The sequence below is a fragment of the Athene noctua genome, chromosome 15, assembly GCF_965140245.1.
Source record: "Athene noctua chromosome 15, bAthNoc1.hap1.1, whole genome shotgun sequence".
Lineage (NCBI taxonomy): Eukaryota > Metazoa > Chordata > Aves > Strigiformes > Strigidae > Athene > Athene noctua.
In genome coordinates this window covers 6,198,354-6,219,109 of record NC_134051.1, presented here as the reverse complement: position 1 = coordinate 6,219,109, position 20,756 = coordinate 6,198,354, and the positions used below count along the sequence as shown (strand labels likewise).

General features: G+C 54.9%; 1 protein-coding gene across 1 annotated transcript in view; it reads left to right on the top strand.

Moving 5' to 3' along the window:
• Positions 1-2,997: 2,997 nt before the first annotated feature.
• The window catches only part of RAI1 (retinoic acid induced 1), a 76,762-nt gene continuing 59,003 nt past the window's right edge, over positions 2,998-20,756 (top strand). The window contains exon 1 of the mRNA XM_074919603.1: positions 2,998-3,111. The gene's annotated coding sequence lies outside the window, so the exon portion shown is untranslated. The remainder of the gene's footprint in view (positions 3,112-20,756) is intronic.

Here is a 20,756-nt window from a genome sequence, read left to right as displayed (position 1 = left end):
ATAATAGGAAACTCCAAAGCTCAGAAAGTTGGAACCACGTCCTGGCGTTAAGTGACAGCAGGGGATTACTCCTTGCATCAGGCACAGACCCAAAGCACTTAAAAGCAAGGGCAGGAATGGCTAATGTGGGCCTGCCATCACCTTACCCAGCAAAGAGAAACACACCTCCTGTGACACTGATCAAAACCCTGCATATTTCATCTCAACACAATGCCCTTATCTTTGACCCAAAATAAAAATTATTCCTTGCTCAGCAGTCTCAAAATACAAAATTATCTACGCGTGCATTAATGCCATGTATCAATCAACTTCAAATGTAAATCCACTGAGCGTTTATCCCTAATTTTACCATAAAAGGATGGTTACATGCCAAGCACCTCACTCAACATTATTCTAGGGAACAGCAGTTACGATCAGCAAATCTTCTCTTGGCCATTGACAAATACTTGGAACCTCAGCTTCCTCTAATGGAAACAATCTGGCCGGTTCTTGAGAAAGGGCAGAGCACGGAGGCCAGGAGGGAGAGCAGCATGTTCCCTTCTCTCCCCCTTTTTGCAGCCTCCCTCCCAAAAAACCTCTTCAGATCTGGAAGCCAGTGCAGGGATGTGTGCTGGGGGGAAGGAGAGCGGAGCCGGCTGGGAGCTCGGGTGGGAGCAGAGAGACAAATCCCTCTTTGCTCTCCATGCAGGGCGGCGGGGAGAGCCTGCAACCCTTCCCTGCTGACAGCAGCACTGCTCAAAGGGAAGCCCGTTTGCTAGGATGTGCGGAGCGTAATTAGGGATTTGCAAGGCTGGGCACATTCTGCAAGTCTTTTTCTTCCTTTTTAAAGAAATGGGGGAGCGTTGGTGGGAAAAGGCGCTGTACAACCGAAAGGAAAACACCAGGGAGCGCTTAAAGAAATGGCAAAGCACAGATCAAAACCAGACCCCATGAAATGTCTTTCCAGGTGACTGAGACTGCTGCAAGGCGTGCGGATGGACAGACAGCAGTGCTACTGCAGGGCTGTGACAAATATCAGTAAGAGCTCTGGAAAGGCTAAAAGTCCTTGGGCATGTGCCACACTCCAGCCGTGAGGAGGAGAGCCCCCTTGAGCGGGTTGTCCCACTGCTGCCACCAGCAGCTTCACTGCCACACACAGGGTTTAACGAATTCCCAGCCTGATCCGCTTGGGCAGCTCCTAAGTCCTGCTCACAACCCCAGGACCAGGCCCCGGCAGTGCCGGGAGGGTGGCACACAACCGGTCCATCTGAATTTCCGCCCTGTGCGCTCAAGGAACAATGGCCCGTGTGTCCCTCGGAGGCTCCTCCTGCCGCACGCGGCCGCAGCCGCCCTCTGAACACTCTCCCTCTTGTTCGCTTTGGCCAGGGAAGCGGCGGAGCAGCAGGTATTTCCTGCCATCGGCCGCCATCCCTGCCTGGCCGGCCTCACGGGGGGGGACACGCTGCTCCAGCCTGCATCCCTGGGACCCCCAAGAGACCTGACACCCCTCGCGGACAAAGCCGGGACCCACAGAGGTTGCTGTCCCTCGGCAGGCAGGTGGCCCTGTTCCAAAGGGACACCAGCAGCTCAACGCACACACCACACACCCCCCCTCTGTGTACATCCTGCTGGAAAAGATTTCCCTTCTGCGGGTTCCAAGTCCCAGCTAAAATGAGGCTAAAAAACGTGCAAAACGCTGTTTTCGCTTCGTTTCCTTTGTGCGTTTCACAGCATGTTCTGCAAACAGGGCACTTCCTCATAGTTTCGCTTTGGCTCCCATGTTTGGGAATAAGAGAGAGGCTTTTATTTTAATAGGAAAACAGGATTATAAATTAGCAGCCGGGTTGCGAGAGCCCAGAACCTTCCCGTTAAAATACCTATACGCGTCACCGTGGCCAAAGCGGGGTGTCAGCAGCTGGGACACAAGTAAGGAGGGGTGCTGGGTGCCACCCCTCTTGGTGCGGGGTGCCGGTGGCCCCTCTGAGATGGAAGCGGTTAACCAGCTGTGACCGCTGACCAGCCGGGGATTACACCAGATACCTGATGGAGAGGAAAATCCCAAGCAAGCGTTAGGCAGCCGTGCTGGCTGCAGCCAATTTTCCTCGCTTAATATGTTTCCTGCACTCGTCCCCCTCCCTGACCTCGGCTCCTCCTTGGAGCACGTTCAGCCCCAGCCGTGCCGCTGAGCCACAGCCAAGGCCAGCGGGACCGCTGCCATTTTGTCCCTCCCCTCGGCTCGGAGGCCAGAGCTCCTGCCCCGGCCCCTGCAGCCCCCCCCCGCTTTCCCCGGGGCTCCCCAGGAAGCCTGGGGCAGGGTGAGCGGGCAGCACCCTCGGGGGGGTGGGCACCCCGCGTGGGACGGCTGCCGGGGGACGCTGGGGTCGGACGGGCCACCTCCATCCTCTGCCAAGGATGCGTGTCCCAGCTCCAGGTCCAGATCCGGATCCAGAGGAGGATGTGAACCCGGCTCCAAGCGCACACCCAGACGCGGAGCCAGACGCTGATCCAAGTCCCGCTCTCCAATCCAGACCCAAGTGCGGACCCACACGCGCTCCAGCCCTGATCCAGATGCGGAGCCGCGTCCAGACACACAGACCCGGAGCCAAACCCGGATCGAAGCCCTGACCCAGGATCCGGTGTGTGGTTCCCCGGTGCCTCACCCCCGCCGCGCAGCACCGGGCGAGCTGGCCCTGCACCCACTACCGATGCCCACCATCCCGTACCCGGTAGCCGCCGTTCCATGCCCGCCGCCGCCCGGCGCCCGGTGCGTGTTTTCCGGGTGCCCCCTCCCGCCATGCGCCGCCCCCCCGCCGCTCCCCTCCCCCGCGCTGCCCGCTGTGACCGGCGCGCTCCCCGCTCTGCACCGGCGGCGCCGCGGCCGGCCGGTAGGTGTCGCCGCCGTCGCGGGCAGGGCGGCGGGCGCGCGTGCACTTCCGACGGCGCTCGGTCATGCCCCCGACTTTCCTCCCCTCCCTCCCTCCCTCCCGGCGCCGCGCGGGGCTCCCGCCCGCTGACACCGCCGAGGCGGTTTCGCACGGCGCGGCGGAGAGCGGCGCGGCCGCCCGGGGATGGCCGCCGGGGCCGCCTCCGCCCAGCGCCGCCGCTGAGACGCAGCGGGGCACGGCCCGGCAGGTAAGAAAGCGCCGGTTACGGCCCCGGTGTGGCGGCGGTAGGAGGCTGGGGAGGGTGGGGGGCGGTCCGGGCTCGGGCCCCGGTTCTGCCCCGCCGAGGCGGGCCCGCGGAGCGGTTGTGTGGGGCGGGTGTGACTGCCGTTGTGTGGCGGGGGGCGAGAGGGGGTGGCCGAGTGTGCCCCGCCAGGGCGAGGAGGGGGGGTGTGGGGGGATGTTGGGGGGGCCCTGCCCGCCGCCCCCCGTTACCACTCCGCTTCCTTCGCGTCGCAGCGGCGGCTGCAGCCGCAGCTCCCGCCGGGCCCGCGGCATTCCTGGAGCGGCGGTGGCACCGCGGCCCCGCCGCGCTGCCGGCGTCTTCCCTTCCCCTTCCCCTTCCCCCCGCATTCCACCCGCGCTCCCATCGCACCGCACTCCCATTTGCAACCTCAGCCCGTTCCGCCCCCCCCCCCTCCCCTCGACCCCCCTCAAACGCGAGCCTGGCCCTGGCTCGGTGACGTCACGGGGGGGGACGGGGACAGCGAGGGGCTCCCCCCGGCCCCACGGGTGTGCTCAGCCCGCGGGTGGCCGCGGGGCTCCTGGCTGGTAGCGTGGGGATGCAGAGGGAGGGGGACTTGGTGCATTTGAAGCCTCCCCTGGAGCAAGGCGGGTGGGGACCCCCCAAGCCCTTGTGCTGCAGCTGCTTTTAAGCTACTAAATTCCATCTGAATGGCAGCTGTGTGTGCGTGTGTGTGTGTGTGTTTGTGTCCCATTCCCACCGCCCCCTGGAATTGTGCAGCTGGAACCGAGCGGGGAGATCCCCACGAGGGATCCCAACGGAGACGCAGACCGGCCTCTTCCCCCCCGGCCCGGGGGTCGGCATCCCCAGGGCTCTCAGGCCGGTGGCGAGGCGTCTCGGCTGACGTCGCAGACCTGCCGGAGTTTTTCATTGACGTCAGAGCGGGGAGCTGCTGGGGGGTGCATTCGTTCCCCGCCGCCTTTGACGGAGCGCGATGCCATCCCTTAGATGTGAGCAAATTTGGCTCTAGCCAAAGCTCTCGTGGCTACTGGTTCCTGCCTGCTCTCCCTGTGGCTATGAGCAGTTCCCCGGGCTGGTTGCCCTCAGGTGACCTCCCAAAGTGATGTTTTGGAGGAACAAAAACAACTGTGGGGGGTTTTACATGGGGGGAGCACTCCCAGGGCCCTGTGCAAGCAGAGGGGAGGCATCTCTGGCGATGCCAGCACCTTCTGAGGGCTCTGCCAGCTCGTGCGCATCACCAGGGCCTCCTCGAGGGTCCAGAAATGATTTTCTGTTGGGTTCTGGAACTTGCAGAGCACTCCTATCCCACAGCTGCCTTCCCTGAGGTGGCAGCTCATGTTCCCCAGGTGGGCAAGCAGCGCCGCGGTGGCCCTGCAGATGTGGGTGCTGTCACCTGTGCGTTGGTGGGAGAAGGTGGGGGCACTCGCGGGGGGTGAGGTAGAGGTTGGCTGTACGTGGCGGCCTGGCGCTGAGACCGCATCTCCTGGTGTCTGTCACTGGCTGATGAAAATGGACCTCGAGCTGCTGGGGGATGGAGTGGAGAAGGATGGGAAGAAGCCAAGTGAGATGGAGAAAAGAACACGTTCCCCCCGAGTGGTCTTCCCTCCCCATTCCCTGCGGGATCGAGGTGTGCCTTGAGGCATGGCGAGAGCCGTTTTGGTTGGCGGGGGAGGTTCAGTGTGGGTCTGTGTGTGGGGCTCAGAGCCCAGGCTGGGGGCACCTGCGCCCTGAGCAGCAGCTCTGCAGCCTGGGGCCGTGTGAAGTTCAAGGCAGGAAGTGAGAAATAGAAAAACAAAATAAACAAATAAAAAAACCCCACCACTGGTAGAAACTGCTGGGTAGATTTAGGGATGTGCTGTGGAGCCCAAAAGCAGCGTGCATCCTCATTCTGATGAGGAGCTGCCCGTGCCGGGGACCGCAGAGCCACCTCTCCTCTCCCGGCTCTGTCTCCTCTGCAAGCCCCAGGGAACAATTGCATACAGAGTGCTTCGTTTCAGAGCCGCCACAGTCATTTCAGAGACCTTTTAGGCAGGAAAAGTGCTCTGTAGCGTGTAATTTGAAGGCTCTGCTCTGAACCTTCACTGTCGCTCTGCTAAATGATCCTCTGCTCTTCCAAACCTTTGCTGCCTGGAAACCAGCGGCAGTGACCTGGTTCCTGGCCTCTCTCGGTCCCTGGTCTCCCTTCAGCCCTGTGCTGAGGTGAGGGGAGTCACGGGTTGCAAGGAGCAGCCCTGGGTGTTTCTCTGTCTTGCATGGGGCCTCTCAGACGTCAGAGTCCTGTGAGATTTCAGCCAGTCTTAATCATCTCTCGCCTCTGCCTGAGCTGCAGAGGTTGTCACAGCTCGCTAAGGATTTTTCAGCCTGGAGGGTCGAGTCTTGTGAGGGCTCTGCAGGAAAATCTAGGGACCCCAACTGATTTCCCTCAAAATGGGGGAGCTGCAGAATTTTCTGTAGCGCCCCTCAGGCTCGACAGCTTGCGGCGGGCAAGGACGGTTTGTTCTGGCATCAGAGGAAACGGCACAACTTTGGTTTAACTGATGGAGCTGCACCACAGCCTCGCCAGGGGCATGGCAAGCTGAGCCCGGAGGGGACGGGCCATCAGTTAGCCAGGGAGTGTGATATCACCGGGGGTTTCCTCACCCTCGTCTTTCTTCCTGCCCATCCCAGCACAAATTGCCCTAAAACTGTTGTCAGTTGGAGGCACACCTGCAGGAACAGAGCGGGCTGCGGGTTTCCTCTCGCCGTGGGCGCTGCCTGCCCTGCCAGATGCAGGCAGGGCTTTGAGTTCCCGGCAGCTGGGCTGTGCAGGCAGCTTGGCAGCGAGGCACAGGCAAAAGGAAAAGGATGGGGAGAAGGAGAAATATTTGCACGTGAAGGGTTGGGCTGTCACCATCTCGGCCTGTTCCTGGCTGGTCCGATCCGGTGCTGTGGCAGCACGGCGGCTGGCACCAACGCAGGCACGCACACGTCTCCTCTTGCCTCGCACGGCTTCGCACTGCTTTGGATTCGCTCCTGGTTTCCGCCGAGGCAGGGAGAGTCCCGGTGAAGGCGGATTTATGCACGTCACCGGATCAGACACGCGGTCAGGGCAGCAGGAAACAGTCATGAGTCTGTCCTAGCGGGCTGGATCAGCCGTGCCAGGCAGATACCTGGGTCTAACCTGCTCTTAAAAACTGTGAGCACTGGGGAGCTCACCCTGTCCCCAGGCGATTGCTGCCACTCACTAATGACAGACTTCCAGCAATGCAACTTGGCTTCCGCTAGCATCCTATTCCCCGCAGCAGGGCACGAGGCAGAGGAAAGGCAGTTTCCCTTCTTCACCTCTTCAGGGATGCTTCACAGCGACAGCCCTTCTGAAGACCAGACAGGATGCATCCCAGCTGGGGTGGAGGAGAGCAGCATCATCCTGCCAGCATCCTGTCCCACCAGATGCCTGAAAACATACTCAAAATCCACCTGCCCTCCACTCGGTACTGTGCGGATTTGGGATTTTCCCCAGGAGGGCTCGAACAGCTGCTCAGGGCAGTGAGGCTTTCACCCCAGGCCCGGTGCAGAGGAGGAGGAGGAGGAGGAGGGAGGCAGGTGCAGGTTCTGGGGAGCCAGTGTCATGGCTGAGTGTGAAGAGCTGGCTCCGAGCAGTGGTCGCCACCTGCGCTCGCCAGCACCCAGACAGCAAAAACTACACGTCCCAGCAAGCTGAGGGCCACTGCCAGCCGTGCAAGATGCAGAGTGGCTTCCTAGGGCTGGAGGTCACCCCGATCCCCGGTGGGAGGGTGGGCATTGCTGCGGGGAGGTCTCTCTGCTGCGGGAAGGCGGCCGCTCGGTTTTTGCTTTGGTTGCACGGCCTACTTTTGAGAGCTGGAATATGCTCAAAGATGGGCTTTCCGAGTTGCTTTTTTTGGTTTTGTTTTGTTTTAAATGACAGCATTTCCCCTTTAAATTTACATCTCTAGCTGGGGAACACAGAGCCTGGTGAGAGAGGGAGTGTGAGACTTTTATAAAAAGAACGAGTCGGGTTTTATTATCCCTTTGAGACGAGCAGGGAAAATCTATACTGAAGGCATGAAATAGCAATAAAAATGGACTTTTTGCCAAAGCAAAATTAATTGAGTGAATCTCAGTCCTCAAGCCTGAGCTCTGAGAGGCTTATGAGTTGGATATGAACCACGCTGCCCCCCTTCCAGCCTGTCATCCCCTGAGGAGTGGAGGCAAAACCTCCCTCTGGTCCTCAGCGCCAAACAACAAAGTGCGATGTGATCAGTGCATGGGAGCAAAGGGACTCGTGCTTGGGACACAGTATCCCCACTGCTTGTGAGGCTCGGGTGGCCTCCAACCCCGATGGTCCCTAGAGAAAGGACCTTCTGCAGGTCTGTTGGCTTGGGGACCTGCTCCGGTGGCGTCAACACAAAATGCTGACCATCTTCACCATCATCATCAGTTACGGCGTCCCACCTGGATTGCGGATTTGGGGGAGACCAACAAGAGAAAGGAAGAAAGCTGGACACAGGCTCCTTGAACCTGCTCTGGAAGCCAGGAGAAGAACCTGCTGTCTTATCCTGGCCTGAACTTGCTCTTATTAACCATTTTCCTCCCTTGTCTGTGCTTCCTGCTCCTTCCCCCTGCTGGGGTCTGTCTCTCCAAGGCACTTTCTGGGCAAAATCTTCACAGAAAAGGAAATCCCCCTCCTGGGTTTTGTTCATCTGGATGTACACATGTGGTGGCACCAGCTCCGCTGTCCCCTTTTTGGGGTGGAGGATGGCAGGAGGAGCAGCCAGACAGAACAGCAAGCGGAAAGACGGTTTCTTTTCAGCAGATGTTGCAAAGAGGACGAAGCTGTGTAAACCTCCCGAGTCCACCAGAGAGACAGAGATTAAATAGCGAGAGGGCTGAGAGGCAGCTCCAGGCGGGAGAAGGAAGGAGAAAAAAGGAAAATGGGGGTGGAAATAGGATTGGAGAGTGGAACTGGGGAGAGGAGTGTTGGGTTGAACAGGAATCTCCTCCCACTTGATGTCTCCCCTCCAATTCGGAGGGCCTAGATTCAGTGCCATAAAAATATAGCCCTTTTCAATCCCTTATCTTGCAGGAGCAGAAACAATTGGCCTGCAAAGAAGGAGAAAACAATCTGTTTGACTGACAAACAAAAACACATTTCTGCACAAAAGGAGGAGGAGGAAGAGGCAGCTGTCTGGCTGCTGCTTCGGCTTTTTTCCTTTCCCCTCCCTCTCCTGTCCCCTCGCTGATGGTGTCGGAGTGGAGCCGCTACCCTTGCCAGCAAAACACCCGTCGTTCTGACTGGCTGAGTTCAATGTCAGGCTCCCGCAGCAAATGTCATTGTCCGCCCCGCTGTCACCAGCCGCGGTGGAGAGGCACAAGCCCTGCTGTGATGCCCTCCTGGGGACAGTGTGGGGAAAGGTGGTACCCTGAGCAGCAGTGGGGCAGAGCCTGGCTGCTGGGAGAGGCACCTGCTGGGTGCCAGAGACAGAAACTGATGCTCAAGAGAGAGGGACAAAGGCCGGTGGCTGAGCTGGGGACAGAGGGGACGCAGGAGATCCCTTGTCAGGGGACCTTGCGGAAATTCAGCCAGGTTGTGGGCAATGCGCTGATATTGCAGCATGCGGGCAGCGGCGTTGGAGCACCTGAGTGCTGCAACTGGAGATACTGCTGGAGCCTTGGCCATCTCCAGAGTCAGTTCTGTGCCTTGGTTTCCCTGTCTGCAAAGTCAGCAAGATCATACGTAAATGCTGTGAGATCTGGGGCATAGAAGTGCCCTGTGCGCCTTAAGTCATTATCCCAGCAAATTGTTATCCCAACAAATCGTTATCCCTAAAAAATCATTACGGCAACCACTGTACTAGCCAAATTGGTGCTGGGGGGAATCTGTCGGACAGGCAGGAGCAGAACCCATGGGATCTCGGCAATTCTCCATCTCTCCAGAACAAACTCTTCACTTGGAGGCTTTTTAAAAAGAAAAAGCAACTGATTTTCCCCATGCAATTCCCTGACCAGGAGCCGCAGCAGTTTTCTGCCTAGAACGGCCTTCCGAGGGGACTCTGCTCTGCGGGGACACGTGAAGCACGTGAAGCAAGCACCCACGCTCGAAACCCAGCCAAATGCAATATCCAGTGCCTGCCTGAACCTGGAAAAGCAGGCGGCTGGAGCAGGATGATCTCTGCAGGGGCTGGTTATTGCTGCTACGGAGGGAATCTACAGTAAATAAAGGGGCACAAGAAGAAAACCCTGAGGCCACCAGGACAGTCTTAATTGCTTTTGATCCCATTGCTGGTGACCTACTAAAATCCACTGGAAAGATGATCCTGCACTGGTGGATGGTTCACTTTTTCATTTCTTTTTTTTTTTTTTTTTGTAAGGAGCTTTTTCACTCTGCAGCCAAATAGCAAAATAACATGTAAGAAATTACAGATTCCAGGTGAGCTAATAACAAATAATAACTCTCAGTTCCTGAGTGGTTCTCTTGATGCTTTAGTCCAGGCATATAACAGCCAGGCTTTCCTGTGCATACTCAGCCAGGCTTGTTGAAATGCTGAAATGCAGAAATTGATAGAAACATCCTGAATTCAAGTGAATTCAAGAGATCCAGCCTCTGCTTTCTTAGAGTACCAAAACAGAAGCTTTGGGGAATATTTGACTGGGAACATTAGAAGAATTTAGTTTATTTTTTTTAAAATCCCTGCACCTAAAATGCAGAATTTTCTGCATTTCCCTTTCTTCTTTCATTTCAAAGGAAGATGAGAGGAACCATCTCCCTACATGTCAAACTGCAGGCAAAAGAAGATACAAAAGATGACCGGACTCCTTTTACAACTTTGGTGCTTGACTTTCCTCCCTAGAAGGGGAAGATGCATTGTCAGCCTGTCTTGTGATCGGGCTGTAACCTTTTGTTACCCTGATAGACGTCAGCTGACCGGGCTGGGATGTAAAAAGCTCCATCTCTACCAGGCCGTTGCTGCGCTGCCTTGCACACAGTATTTGGGCAGGAAGAGGCCCAGCGTCTCCCCGCCTGAGTGGTGTTTGCAGACTTTGCCCGGCGTGGGCAGGGACGCGCAGGCAGCGATTGCAAGAGCGGGTTTCCTCCGTGCTGAAGTTGGTGGCAGCACCCTTCAGGGACTGTGGTTCCCAGCGTACGATGCTCCAGCCTGGGCTGAAGGGATTGTTGCTGGGATGGGTGATCTGCAGAGAGTCTGTGCACCAGAGAGGAAAAAACCATCGTTATTGAAGTGGCATGGCTGGATCCTACCATCAGCGCTGCTCAGGGGCACTTGTTCCCTTCCATCTCAGCAGTGTCATGATTGTGTTGTGTCCTCTGCAGCCACCTGCCTGGCTTCCCCATGCTGGTGCCTTCTCCCAGCCGCTCCATGTCCTGCTGTGGGCCCTGAGGTCCTCCAGCACCCTCTCTCCTTCTTTACTTACTTCTGCCCTCCAAATTCTCCCTGCCTTCTCCCTTCAGCTCCTCCCTCCCAGCTGGACCCCGTTGATAGAAAAGCAAGCCTGGTAAGGGCTTGGCCTCCATGCTCATTGCTGGTAGGTGCAATGCAAAGCTAACACTGTGATAAAGCTAATAAAGACTCGGAGTTTGGCTCCCAAGCAAAAAAAGGCCCTTCAGGTTTTAGCAGACGCCTGCTTCTCTGGTCCTGTGTGCTGTGAGCATCCCTGGCCATGGGAGCAGCTCTCGGGGTGAAGCCAGTTTGGCTCAGCCCAGGGCTTGAGGACAGGTGGCTGAGATGGGTTAGGATGTGGTGGAGGCCAGGCTCTCAGCTACAGACCCTGCAGATGTCTGGATGCTCGCAGTGTCTGGCCGGCGGGACGGTATTTCCTGTTGCGGAGCCAGCATTTGGTGAAGCAGCATCCACCGGTGTTTTATCCAGACCTAGCTGGGGCCTCTCCTTTCCCTGTGGCTGCCCTGCTCGCTGGCTATGCACAGGAGGAGAGCAGGCATCTCCCACCCCTTCTATCAGTCTCAGTCATGCAGTCCGGTAGCTCGTCCTCGATGTTACTCTGCACTAGCTCTTCTTCAGATTTGGCCAGCGTGTGCCAGGGCTACGCGCCTCTTCTCTGCAGCTGCTCCCCACTTGGCTGCATCACCCAGAGCATCCCTTCCTCCTGCCTGGGGTGGCTTTGTACATCCCGTTTCCCAAGTTATTTTGCCCTGATTTATACTAGGTCACGGGCATGTGGGCCCTTGCTTGCCCGTGGTAGCACAGCCTCTTCCATTAGGTGTATTTCCAACCATGACTTCCATCTGTCCGTCAGTCGCTATAGCTAATTTCTGCAGCATTTACAGCCGTACAGGGGCATCGTTTGTATGTAATAATCGCTGATGGTAGCAGGACTGTGATAAATTATCTATTCCATGCATTTCACCTCTTTTCTATTCACAAATTGTTTGTGATTTTTTGTAGTTGCATTAAGTATTCAAAGTGACTGCGATTTCCACCATTGTATTCATTATTCAAAATTGTTCTCCAGATAATTTCTGCAAATAATCCACGGTCTTTACTCTTTTGTGAATACTCGGTCTCAAGAATGAGAGTTGTTTTAATTGGGATCTTACATCACATGGTGGATTTTGGCTTCCCGATTGGGCAGCCTTAATTTTTAGACTTGAGGTTTGGGGAGGGAACTTTTGCAATTAAGAATTTGAAATTCACTTTCTTCCAATATCTTCAGTTGCCGCTTAAAATTAACAGTCTGTCTTGTCTTTTTTTTTTTCCCCCCCTTCCTGGCCAAAAATCCCTGCCGGTAACTTGTTGGCAAGAAACACTTGGAGAATATAAACAAAAAGGTGGCACCAAAACAGCTAAATTTAACATATCTAAAAACTGGAGTGATGATTCACGGTGGTTTGTTTTGTATTATTCGCTTCACTCTGGTAAAAATAATGATCAAAATAATTTAGAAACATAAGAAGTCACATAGCAAGGGGACATTTATAGCAGTCGGTTTTATAAAATCTTCCATCGACGGCTCTCCTTGTGCTGGAGAAACATCCTGTGGGCTGGCCGGCGTGCGGTGGGGACTTGGTACCCTGGCCCTGCTCGATGCTCCGGCCGTGGGCTGGAGCTGCTGCCGGCGGGGTGGAGGCGGAGGGAAGCAGCATGCAACCAGCCTGGCTCCCCGTACTGCCTCGATCCGCACCCGCAGCAGACAACACTCTGGTTGTCTTGCACAGAGCTCGACTCCAGGCAGAGGGTGACCGTAAGTGACTTGCCCAAGGTCGCACTCCAGCTCCCTGGTTCAGCTGGAAATAGCTCCAAGGTCTCCTAATCCATCCCCCCCCCCCCCCCGGCCCCAGCAGCCCCCTCCCGCCGCGAGGCGAGACGGAAAGGTGCAGAGTTCAGATGTTTTCTCTAACCGACAGCCTGGCTCCTGCCACCTCTCGTAAAACCTCCTTGGCTCTATTTTCTGCCCCCCCGCCCCTGCCATCGGACTGAGTCAGTGGGGCCCCACCCGTCCCCCCCTTAATAGCACAGGCTCCCGTGGCATATTTATGCCTCCGAAGTGGAGCGTTGTGCTGGCGTTCTTGTTCGTGCGGCACCCGCAAACCCCGGCTGCTCACTTCCACCAGCTGCTACTGCCGATTTCCCTTAAAAATAAAACCCCTCTAAAGGTACAGCAGGGACACCTTAAATGCAGAGCTGTGGCGTGCAGTTAATCATATCCTCTTAACGGGTTTATTCGCTCATTAAATATTTAAGACTCGTTTCTCTTTATCAATAGTGTGGAGGCGTGCAGGCCCCGGTGCAAAGATTTATGCACACAATAGGATCGGTGCATTTAGATTTGTTTGAAGGGATCCGAGAGCCATTTAAAACTCGACCGAGGGGGCCGGTTTCTGCTGCTGCTGTTTTTCTCTGGTGAGGTTTCTGCCTCCTGACTGCTCTTGGGAGGGGAGGTCGGGAGGTGCAGGCTGATGGCTGCCTCCAATACCCCCCCGGTTGCTTTTGTAATAGCTATGCCCCTTTTTGAGGGATGCTGAGGTCTCGGAGGGGGCTCGCTCATGCCTGGCATGAGTGTCCTGTAGCCATGAGGATGGATCTGTGGAAAACACGGCGCGTGGAGGCAGGACCTGGTGCTGGGGGCAGGGTGGTGGGAGCGGTGTTTTGCTCCCCGCTTCCCGCCACTGTCTGTAGGAAGAGCTTTGCTGTTGCGGCTCAGATGTGAATTCCAGCTCGTCTGGCGCCGTTCGGGAGCCGTCATGCAGGTGCAACATCTGTTGTTCTCCTCTTATTACCTGGGCTCTGCTCTTCACACAGGTGTAAGAGCTGTGGCGGCCTTCTTGGTTCATAGGATGGGGGGGACACCAGACCCACACCATCACCTTGATCCTGCCTCCCCATCCTTCCCATCACCTTCTCCCCTGCCCACCACAGCTCACCAGCCAGAGCCTCCAGTCTTCATCCAGTACCCACCATTTCCCACCCTGCCCCACGTCCAGTCCCCAGTCCTTACGTGGGGCTGCCAGCTGCTGCCAGATGTGTTGCTCACCCTCGGTGCAGGGAGGTGGTTCCTCCTGCCAGTGTGCCCCCTGCTAGCGTGCGTGTGTACGACTGTTCCCCGAGTTCTGAGGGCTGTGGGTTGCAACCTTGCGCTGGAGCCATGGGGGTCTGGGATGGGGCCGGGCGCCTGACTGCGCATCCGATGCAGTTGCACAATGTGACCTGTACCCGTCCTTCCATCGAGCGCGTTGCCGGAGCTTGCAGGGACAGCAGGTCTCGGCACGCAGGACTCTATCACTGTCTCAGCGGCCTCTGCTTAGATCAGGAGGGAGCATCTCATGCCAAGACCTGTCCTCCCCAGCCTGCAGCTTGGAGTCAGAGATGGAAGCAGCTGACGCCCATTTTTTTTGGCCCCCCATGGCATCCCAGCGAGTTCTTTCTGCAGCTTTGCATGCAGCCAGACGTGCCCGTTCCAAAAACTCCTCTTCAGGAGGTGCTGGTGTGGATAGGGAGGGTGAATAGATGCAGTGGCAATAGGCAGAGCTGGCAGCTCCCTCCTGGGAGTGTAAGAAATACCCCGGCTGGATTATTGACAGCCCAGAGCACGGGAAGAGCGTACATGCGTCAGATATTTCCCCAAACCTCTCCTGCTTTGCAACGTGCCCACTGAAAAAAAGGATCTGACAGCAATAAAACTGTCGGGCAGCTGCTGCTGCGTTTTTTTAAAGTTCTATGATAGCTTCTCCCCCTCTTTTTTTTAATAGCTAATGCATCTGTCACTACTTTCCTAATGAGCTTTCCGAAAGGGCCTTGGGGACCTCTACCTATCCATGTGGGCTTGGATAGGAGCTTACTCAGGGGAGGCAGAGAGAATTCAGCTCCCTCTTTCACCCCCATCTCCTCCCCACCGCCCTCCAAAACTCCTCTCCGAGGGCAGGTTGTCCAGAGGGAAGACAGCAATATCTCAGCACTCGGCGAGCTGGCGTGCACCCCCTGCAATCACAGCCAATAATGACAAAAAGACGGGGCTGCTGCCAGAGATAGAGAGCTGAGCTCCAAGCGTTACAGCAATGTCACAGCCTTGGGACTGCTGCTGGCTGCTACTGGAAAGAAATTTCCTCACAACAGGCAGAGTTATAGGAAGGAGCCATTGATTGCATTAAAAAACACCCTCCCCACCTCTTTTTTTTGGCATGGATTTTCAAGGCTTTTTTTTTTTTTCTTTTCTCCCCCCCCCCCCCCATTTGCCATTGAAGTTGCGTTCAATAAAACCCATCGCCCGAGAGCGTCTGTTCGCGTGTTCTCAGCAGTACAATGGGCAGAGGACTGCAGTGTGCAGAGGCTCAGCCAGCCTCATGCAGACAATGAGGGGGTGGGAGTGGGGCGGGGGGGGGGCTTTTATTTTATTTTATTTTATTTTTCCCCCACCTGCTGGCCCCCACTACTAATTGTAATCACAAAAGGCAAATGGGAAGGGACTGGGGGAGCAAGGCTGTGGTTCACTGGGGTCATGGTCTCCATCAGTCATTCTCCCAGCCTGTTGCTGGGTAAAAGACTGGCTCCTTGGTTTATCAAATCGACTGTGCAGTAAAAGCCTCTTTACCCAAGAAAAAAAAACCAAAAAGGCTGTTTTAGCTGACTCAGAAAGCATGAACTTCCCATTGCTATCCATGGAAGGCTTTCCGTTGACTTCTCTAAGCGCAGAAGGGAAAGCAGAGGGTTTGGTGACTCAGGCACAAACCTGTGATCTCTTCCTCTCTCTGATGCTGTTGGTGAGTTGTCTAGGGCGAGATTCAGCAAGGGGCCAAATGCTGCCATCCCTGTGCCATTCGATAGGGCACGAGAGGATGCACCACTTCGCAGGACCAAATCTGTAATGGCACTGTGCTGAGTTCCCCTCAGCTGTAGAATGTAACGATGTAGAATGTAACGATGCTAACCCTATGTTGCACGATGGTGGAGAAGCTAATAACTCTTAATGCCAGAGAGATGCTTCCAGATCTCTAGATAAAAGGTGCTCAAGGAGGGAAAATTATTATCAATGTGGGCCAAATAGCTATAGGGGATTTGAAATCTGTTTGTATTTGTAGGATGTAACCACTAAGGAGGGAGAGACTGGGACAATGGAGCATGCACAGCACTAATGGAATGAGCGTAGGAAAGAGGATATCTCTGGAGACCCTTAGAAACCATTTCCCAGTGGTAATATCTGCTTGGGTTATTTGTTCTTCTTCCCAGATGAGAGCTGCAGTCATGGACGCTTTTATCACTTACGAACTGGACTAGACGGAGGGCCAGAGAGTGTACTGTAGGGACGAGCTTGCGTGGCTCTCCAGTGGGTGGGTCTACGGATTTAACAGGTCTCAGGTTCCATTTCTGCTTTTCAGAGCTGTGTTTTATAACAGATAAATCTAGACTGGACATTTCAGACCTGTTTTTCAAGCTTACAAGGTGCAGGTTTGGTCTCTGGTAAAGATGCAAGGGCATGACTTGGGCATCTTGAGGCTGGAGCTGTGGCAAAAGGGGTGTTCAGGGTGGGCTCATCCCCGTCCCATCCTGGGATGGAGCCTTGGGATACGGTTTAGGTTGAGGTGTGAATTTGGAACAGCCCTGTGGTAGCACGTGAGCGCAGTGGATCTTTGAAGTCATTTCACTCAGAGATTCACTTTTTCCAGCTGATTCATGTTCCTGGGACAAGCCCATTTCTTGCCATGGTGACAGTAAAACTTGCTGAGGCTCTGCATACTAACACGCAGTGATCAGGCTAGAGTGTTCTAACGGGCTCTGAGCCCGGTGGTGCCAGGAGCTGTACTGACACAGGTTGTTCCCTTGAGATTAAAACCAAGTTAGATAAGCTGTATGTTGTTTGTGGTCTGGCAATGCCGTGAGAGACCTGTGCATCGCTGTGCAAAGCGTTGGGCAAGCGTGGAAGAGACAGGCAGTGTCCGTCCCGGCTCCCTGGGAGTGTACATCCTTGCTTACCCACAGTTCCTCGCTCGCGGTGGCATGCACTGCTCCGAAATCACGACGTCGCCTTTCCTTTGCGCCCTGAGACAGCCCCATTTTGTGCTCTGGGGAGCTGCAGCCTCTCTCTCTGAAGACCTGCAGCACACCACGCTTTTTTTTTTTTTTTTTCTCTTTCTCTCCTGGACACTTTACTTAGGTTCTTTCTTCCCTCTCATTTTCTCTACCATCAAATGAAAGCCATTCAGACCAAAACGGTTCAGTCTGCTCTTTGTGTCTGGAAAACAGAACACCAAAGACAGCTGGACCTACCCGAGATGGCCACGGCCGTGGCAACAGTGGCTCTTTGTTAGCGCTGTTGTCTCTGCCCCTATCTCCAGTGTCTGGGGCCCTGTCTCTTTAAAGCTTTAGTGTGCTGTGTCAAAGCCAACAGAGAGTTCAGCTTATTAATGGATTCTCTAGGTTAATATCCCAACAGTTTGGTGTGGTGTGTTGTGTTGTTGTTTTTGGTTTTTTTTTTATCCACCAGCATAATTTAGAAAATGGGGGGAGGGGGCGAGAAAGATAACCCAGTCCCATTTCTGGGGAGGAGGGCACGGCATGGCTCATTGCTTTGGAGAAATGGAGCTGGAACGGTTGGTCGGGGCCACGAGGAGGTGGTGGCCCAGCCCTTCGCCTTCCTGTCTCTATGTACATCTCTCTCTATCTCCTTCTCCTGCGGGGTTCCCTGCATCAAAGCTTCTTCCAGTTCTTATGCTAATGAGGTGCATTAATGCTTAATGACTGTGAACAGGCTTGTTTAATTGCACCTATCTGAGCAGGAGGCACGTTGCTGTATAAGAGGGAACGACCATGTAAGCAGCTGCATGCCCTCCTGGACAGTCTTAATTACATGTAAAACTGATGTGATCTAAACCACCAGGCTGGTGATTAGTTTAGTGAGGCAGGTGGTACTTTGCAATTCAGTGCCTCAGAAACTCTAGAGCAAGTGAGATCAGATTCTTTCGTAGGCTATGGAGGATAAGGCAAGCCCTGATCATCCTTGAATTTGATGTTGGGTGGGGACAAGCACGGCATAGTAGATTAATTTAATTAATTTATTGCAGTTAGTTTGCAAAGACATTATCCGTGAGCGTCTGTGCAGAATACTGAGCAGTCCCATTAATGCAATGCTATTTTGCCTGTAAATCCTCTCCCCCCGCCCCTTACAGGAGGAATGAGCTGCGATGGTCTCAGCTTTCTGCAGTGTTATCTCGCGCTGTTTGAATACGACTGATTGTCTGAACTACAAAGGGGCCCGGCACTAATGCAAAGCCATCCCTATTGGCACTAGACCTAGATTAATGACTCTGCATGCATTGCCTTGGCTCTAAACTGGATTTCCCTAAAGCAGCTCACGGCGCTGCTGTCTGCACTCCCGTATCGGTGCCTCTAGCAGGGCTGCGATTGTTCAGCTGGCGAGAGCAGCGGATCTGGGAGCACCTCCAAGTGCGAAGGCTGTTAAGTAGGGGTGCACAGGTATGAAGGTACCTGTTATCACGAGCCATCTGCTGCTAATTACCTGGCCTCGCTTTTTGCGATTATTTGTTTTGCTTTTATTCACCGGAGGGGGGATTTAAAAAAAAAAAAAAAAAAAGCAATCTTTTTTTAGAAATCGCTTTGGGCAGGGAAATAAACTGAATCCAGCAGCATTTTGGGGTTGGTTATGCTCCCAAGACAGGCGTTTCCCAGCCCACCACTGCCCGGGGGCTCGCTCCCCTCTCCGTCCCCACACCGAACCCTTCCCCTCGGCCTCCTCTCCCTCGAGCACTTCCTCCACATCGTCCCCATCCAGTGAACTCTCTGATCTTCCCCTCTCCCTGCCCGCCTGGGCCCCGGCGGAGGCTCTTCCTGATGTTACTCCCACAACAACCGCTTCCTTCCTGTCCCGGCAGCCCCTGGCCCCTCAGCCGGCCCTGGCCAGCCCTGGCCCCTTTCTATCTCTCTGAGACCCCTCTTTTGCTTTTCCCCTTCCAGCCACCACTATTTAGTTTGTAAAAGGGCTTGTCTTGGATGCAGAGGCTCTTTCTGCATGGGGTGAAACCCACAGCCATGGGGTTGCCATGTGGGAAGTGGCTCACGGCCCCACTCCCGCCATCAAAGCCCTCTCCTGATGTCCGTAACACCCATGGGTGGGGTTTTGGGGTTAAAAACCCACCATGTGGGACATATTTTAGCCAATCTGTGGGGACCAGCTCCCCAGAATGATGCATCCCCCCCAACCCTGCCATGTTTCAGGCTTGTTGGCAGGGAGGGAGAGCCTGGCCATGGTTGACCTCCTGCTTGTGGCAGGAAGGCAGCAGGGCAGGAGCTGGGGAAGAAGCAGGCTAGGTGTGTGGTGGAGGGATGAGAGTGCTGCAGAGTCTTCCTCGGCGTCGTCTTCAGTGTCTTCCCCCCAGTCGGCATGTCTCCTGGCAGGAGAAGGCACATGGCCATGGCGGGGGTGGCAGTGGGAGGGCAGCAGCTGAGGGGGTGGCAGGGGCAGACACAAGATGGTCACTACCCTGAGGGGAGAACAGGGCCCTGCCTGGTTTGTGGTGGGGGCTCCCCCTCCATGGGAGTCAGCCCCACCCTGAGGGGCCGCAGCTGCCTGGCTCCCTGCGGGGAAAGATGGAGGCCCAGCCACCATCTGCCTTCTCGCCCACCCCACATGGCTGTTCCCCCGCCTCGTCCCACCAAGGCACATTTTCCTGCACCAGCCCTTGGCTTTGCAGTGGCCCCAAGGCAGTCTTTGGGTGGAAAAGAAGACTCCTCTTCTCAGGAAAGCCACCCTAAGCTCAGCCCTGTGGTGGCAGCATCAAGGCAGCCCCTGAACATCGTGGCAATGCCTCTCGGAGGGACCCTGTCCCAGCCTAACTCCATCACATGAGATCTCGCCGCCTTAGCAGGCATGGCTGCCTGAAGTGCTGTCCCCTCGAGTGGGCCGAGCACCCCAGGACACTCCGTCGCTGTGAAAACAGGAGTGTTTTGCAGAGAGATGCTGCGAAACCGGCGCCGCCGCAGTGGTGGGGTGCGTCCGCCCAAGGGGGGGCTCAGCCCTTCCTCGTCTGCGGGCGAAACACCCTCGCGCCGAACCCGAGCCCGAGCGAAACCTTTTTTTAGCACTCCCCTATTTGCCAAGCGTACTTCCTTTCTTTTGATTCTTACCACCTACATACAGTCTGACTGCAACGGCAAAAAAAAAAAAAAAAAGAATTGCAACATTCAGTAGAAGGCTTTTCTGTCTAATGACGTTAAATTTATTAACCAAAACTCCAGCTGCACCAGGCTGGGATCTAATAATATTCAGGCTATGGAGACATCAAGTAGAAAGAAGCTTAAAGCCCTTTTTATTTCACAGTAAAACTGTCAGTAAATAACTGGATTGTCTTGAGACTGAGAAAATGGGGATTTATCTTCCTGAACATGAAAAGTGTGCTTATTTTTTTTTATCAGCTTCAAAAAGCCCCAGCAACCTTGATTTTCCTTCCACACCGTTCTCAGCAGCTCTGCCAAGCCCCAAAACCACACAAATCAAGAGACAGGCTCTAAAGATATTTTTAATTAAATTAATTCCTTTTCCTTCCTTCCCCATTTCTCCCTTGTCCCCTCCTCCATCCTCTCTTCTCTCTCCCTGTGTCCCCAGCTAATGACTTCTAAGCACTGTGACATTTCAGCACTGGCTGTCACTAACACCACACCTCCGTGCTGGTTATAAATTGGGCACAGAGACATAAAATTCCCTGCAGAAGGTCCCCGTTTGATGATATTCTCTGAGGTAAATCTCCAATAGCTCCCTGTTTTCTTTAATAACGCTAATAGGCATAGATTAATTAAACTGTTATATTACTTCCTTCTTTCTACCAGCACCAGTTAGAAATCTTATTACCTGCTTCTCTCCGCTTGCCTTTTCCCCAAGGTGGTTATATTCCAACCAGTTACCAAGGTTTCTCAGAGGCTGTAGCACAAGGTGAAACGGCAGACATCGTCTCTGTGAGGCCGGATCCTGCCCCCAGCCCTTGGCTCCGAAACCCCACCGACCTCGGCAGAGCCCAGGCGGGCGTAAGCGGGGTCAGGATTAAGCCCGGTTTATCTGAAGAGGTTCTGTCTTGAAAGCAACAGCGGGGCTATTGTTGAGTCTGGATGCCCCCTCTAAAAGGGACCACAGCTGTAGGAAAGGGAATTGTATACATC